The sequence below is a fragment of the Sapajus apella genome, unplaced genomic scaffold (assembly GCF_009761245.1).
Source record: "Sapajus apella isolate SASKATOON/1434 unplaced genomic scaffold, GSC_monkey_1.0 scaffold4120, whole genome shotgun sequence".
NCBI classification, from domain to species: Eukaryota; Metazoa; Chordata; class Mammalia; order Primates; family Cebidae; genus Sapajus; species Sapajus apella.
In genome coordinates, this window is record NW_022441046.1 from 1349 (window position 1) to 6070 (window position 4722).

The 4722-nt window shown below is 47.4% G+C and overlaps 1 pseudogene; it reads left to right on the forward strand.

Annotated features, from left to right (window-relative positions):
- Positions 1-224: 224 nt before the first annotated feature.
- LOC116547676 lies at positions 225-1117 on the forward strand (annotated as a pseudogene).
- Positions 1118-4722: the final 3605 nt, after the last annotated feature.

The window sequence follows — 4722 nt, forward strand, 5'->3', positions numbered from 1 at the left end:
ACCATCCTGGCCTCCTGGCCAACATGGTGGTGAAACCCCATCTCTGAAAAAAAAAAAAAAAAAAAAAAAAAAAGAAAAAAAAGTTGGCCATTTTCCAACCGCACTCAATGAGGCGGAGCCACCAGCGCACGGCCCAGGCCGGCCCCGCGGGGCAGTCGCGGTCGTGAAGGTGGCTTTGGGCCTGGCTCCCCTTCCGCTTCCCTCCCGCCGGAGATGAGGGGAAGATGTCCGTGTCAGGGCTCAAGGCCGAGTTGAAGTTCCTGGCGTCCATCTTCGACAAGAACCACGAGCGATTCCACATCGTCAGCTGGAAGCTGAACAAGCTGCGCTGCCAGGTCCCGGTGCCCGGCCGGGCTGCCCGCGCTGGCTGCTCACGCTCCAGGACAGCATCACGGATTCTGATCCATCTTCTTCACCGAGATGGTTTGCGGACTGTGATGACCCAAATCTGACATGAGTTCTGGAACGTCTAGAAGATGCTAAGAACAACAATTCGCTTCTTCAGCAATTGAAGTGGTTGATATGTGAACCCTGCAGATTATATAACCTTCCTAAGCACCTGGATGTTGAGATGCTAGATCAACCACTACCCACGGGTCAGAATGGGACAGCAGAAGTGACTTCAGAAGAAGATGAAGAAGAAGAGATGGCTGAAGATACAGAAGACTTAGATCACTATGAGATGAGGGAAAAGGAGCCTATTAGTGGGAAACAGTCAGAGGATGAAGGAATTGAAAAAGAAAATTTGGCAATCTTAGAGAAAATTAGGAAGACTCAAAGGCAAGACCATTTAAATGGTGCAGTGTCTGGGTCAGTGCAAGCTTCAGATAGACTTATGAAAGAGCTCAGGGACATATACCCATCACAGAGTTATAAAATAGGGATTTATTCAGTGGAACTCATAAATGACAGTTTATATGACTGGCATGTTAAACTGCAGGTCAACCCTGATAGTCCTTTGCACAGTGATCTTCAGCCCTTAAAATAAAAAGAAGGCATAGAATATATATTGCTTAGCTTCTCTTTTAAGGATAACTTTCCATTTGATCCTCCATTTGTTCAAGTGGTGTTACCTGTTCTCTCAGGAGGGTATGTATTGGGTGGAGGAGCATTATGATTACTTGCACAAGTTACTGCGCCTGGCCATGGGAAGCATCTTTAAGAATTTTGTACAAGGCCAGGTGCGGTGGTTCATGCCTGTAATTCTAGCATTTTGGGAGGCCGAGGTGGGTGGATAACTTGAGGCCCAGGAGTTTGAGACCAGCCTGGCCAACATGGTAAAACCCCATCTCTACTAAAAATACAAATATTAGCCGGGTGTGGTGGCACATGACTGTAATCCCAGCTACTCGGGAGGCTGAGGCAGGAGAATCACTTGAACCCAGGAGGTGGAAGTTGCAATGTGCAGAGATTGCTCTACTGCACTCCAGCCTGGTTAACAGAGTGATACCTTGTCTCAAAAAAAAAAGAAAGAGAAAGAAAAAAGAAGGCGGGGCACATTGGCTCATGCTTGCAATCCCAGCACTTTGGGAGGCCAAGGCGGGTGGATCACCTGAGGTCAGGAGTTCTAGACCAGCCTGACCAACATGGTGAAACTCCGTCTCTACTAAAAATACCAAAAATTAGCTGGGCGTGGTGGCACACACCTGTAGTTCCAGCTTCTTGGAAGCCTGAGGCAGGAGAATCCCTTGAACCTGGGAAGCGGAGGTTGCAGTGAGCCAAGATTGCACCACTGTACTCCAGCCTGGGCCACAAGAGTGAAACTCCATCTCAAAAAAAAAAAAAAAAGAAAGAAAAAGAAAGAAAAGGAAAAAAGAAAATATCAGAGTACATCATATATAGCATGGCAAGAATAGGTATTTTTTAAACCCAAAACAGTTATATAAGTTTATACACACACACACACATACCCCCCCACAAGTGTAAGTTTACATGTATATTGGTTTTAGTTTTATATATTCGGATTGCAGAAGATGCTGTGGTGTACTACCCAGAGTCTCTCCTTCAGCACTAAGGCACACAGTCCCCAGCTCCCAGGAATGCTGCCTCTGACTACTCAGAATTTATTTCATCCCCAGGAGCTGCCTATGGCCTGAGAGAGCTGAGTAAACCCAGGGTCAGGACCCCTTCCCAGGGAAAGCCCACATCCAGTGACTGGCCAATTCAAAAGGTAGGTATGAAGGTCCAGCTCTCCCAGAGTAACCAGCTTGTCCTGGTTTGCCTGAGACTTTCCTGGCTTTAAAACAGAAAGTCCTGTGTCCTGAAAACCCAAGGCAAACTAGATAATCTGGGATGATTGATCACCCTGCTCTTGCCTCAATTTGGGACACCACTGATCACCCCCCTTCACAACTCTCTGTGGGATCAGTTGAGGCTTCCCCTGGGTTGTTGGAGCATCAGAGTTCAACCTCTCCCTCTGCCCAGTCCTGCTTCCCTTGCTCTCTGACAGGGGCTGCTCCTAGGGTGCTCCCCAATGAACAGGCTGCATATAACTCCCCAGCCCAGATCTGCTTCCCAGGGAACCCAGCCAGCTAGTATAGCGAGTTTTTGTGATCAAGTGCATTCCTTGCTGGAAATCAAGATCAAAAAGATTTGAAGACACTGGTCCAGTAGATACCACCATTTTGTAGTCTTTACACAGCACACCTCTTTCCATTAGTAATAGCATCCTGCTTCTTTTGGGGAAGTAGTGCTATTCTGACTCAAGTCAGAATAGAGGTTCTTGTGTGGGTACCTCCAACTTCCAACCATCACCACAAGCCTGTGGCTCAGTCTAGACCAAGCAGAATCCTTTCCTGGAATTTTTCTGTTCATTCTTCAAGAAAAAGACTCCTTTCCTGAGGCCTCTGAGAGGCCATGTAGCCCATACATAGGCAGAGTAGTGGGGGAAATCAGGATAAACAGATTCCCGCGACATCACAGTCGGATTTCAGGCAGTCCTGGACCCAGTTGCACCTCTACTCTTCCTTGTTTCTCCTCCAGGTGGGCTTCTGCCATCTGCAGCCAAAATGATCTTGACTGGCATCACAGACTTTTAAGAAAAGCAGATCATGAAGCTGGGCGCAGTGGCTCACACTTGTAGTCCCAGCACTTTGGGAGGCTGAGGCAGGTGGATCACGAGGTCAGGAGATCGAGACCATCCTGGCTAACATGGTGAAACCCTGTCTCTACTAAATATAAAAAATTAGCCAGGCATGATGGCATGTGCCTGTAGTCCCAGCTACTCAGGAGGCTGAGGCAGGGGAATCGCCTGAACCCGGGAGATGGAGGTTGCAGTGAGCCAAGATTGTGCCACTGCACTCCAGCCTAGTGGGAGAGTAAGACTCTGTCTCAAAATAAAAAGGAAAAGGAAAAGAAAAAAGAAGAGCAGATCATGATCATTCATCAGGCAAAGAATCAACAGTTATACTGCTGCTTATACCTAATGTTTTTCTTTCTTCCACTTACCTGTCTTCACTTCTTTTGCTGGGCATGGTGGCTCTCACCTGTAATCCCAGCACTTGGAAAGGCTGAGGTGGGCGGATCATGAGGTCAAGAGATGGAGACCATCAACATGGTGAAAACTCGTCTTTACTGAAAATACAAAAATTAGCCAGGCATGGTGGCACGTGCCTGTAGTCCCAGCTACTCGGGAGGCTGAGGCAGGAGAATCACTTGAACCTGGGAGGTAGAGGTTGCAGTGAGGTGAGATCGCACCACTGCACTCCAGCCTGACGACAGAGCGAGGCTCCATCTCAAAAAAAAAAAAAAATTACTTTCCTCTCTTGAACCACTCCTTTAAGACCTGTTCAAATTGTCTCCTACTCAGTGATGTCAAACTTTCCTGCCACTCCCAGACAGGTGCATAATTACATCCATATACAAACGTTTATGAGCTCTTGCTGCTATAATGCTTATGGCTGCCACTGTGCTGGTACAAGGCCAGAGATGGAGCAGTGCACAGCCAGGACCTCAAGGCGTTTTAGTGTTGTAGTGGGACAAGCTGGCTCCTAAACAGAAAATTACCCTTTGAGGTGGTAAGTGCACTGACAGAGATGTTAGAGACCCCTAGGAGGGGGAAGTGTAAGGTAGCAACACGTTCGTCTATAATCTATTAGCTCCTTTTCTTTTCTTTCTTTTTTTTTTTTTTTGACAGAGTCTCACTCTGTCATCCAGGCTGGAGTGCAGTGGCACGATCCTGCAACCTCTGCCTCCTGGATTCAAGTGATTCCTGTGTCTCAGGCTCCTGAGGTAGCTGGGATTACAGGTGCTCGCCACCATGCCTGGCTAATTTTTGAATTTTTAGTAGAGATGGGGTTTCACCATGTTGGCTGGGCTGGTCTCGAATTCCTGACCTCAGGTGATCTGCTCTCCTCGGCCTCCCAAAGTGCTGGGATTGTACAGACTTGAGCCACCGTGTTCAGCCTTTTACCCTTCTCTGTAGTGCAGGTACATAATTGTTTCTTCCTTTCTATTTCCTCAGCATCCTTGTATTTCTTTAGCATTTATTGTATTCTATTTTATCTCTTTGTTGTTGTTTTTCTGAGATGGAGTCTTTCTCTGTTGCCCAGGCTGGGTGCAATGGCATGATCTCAGCTCACTGCAACCTCTGCCTCCCAATTTCAAGCAATTCTCCTGCCTCAGCCTCCTGAGTAGCTGGAATTACAGGCACCCTCCACTGCACCTAGCTGATTTTATATTTTTAGTACAGACAGGATTTTACCATATTGAGCAGGCTGGTCT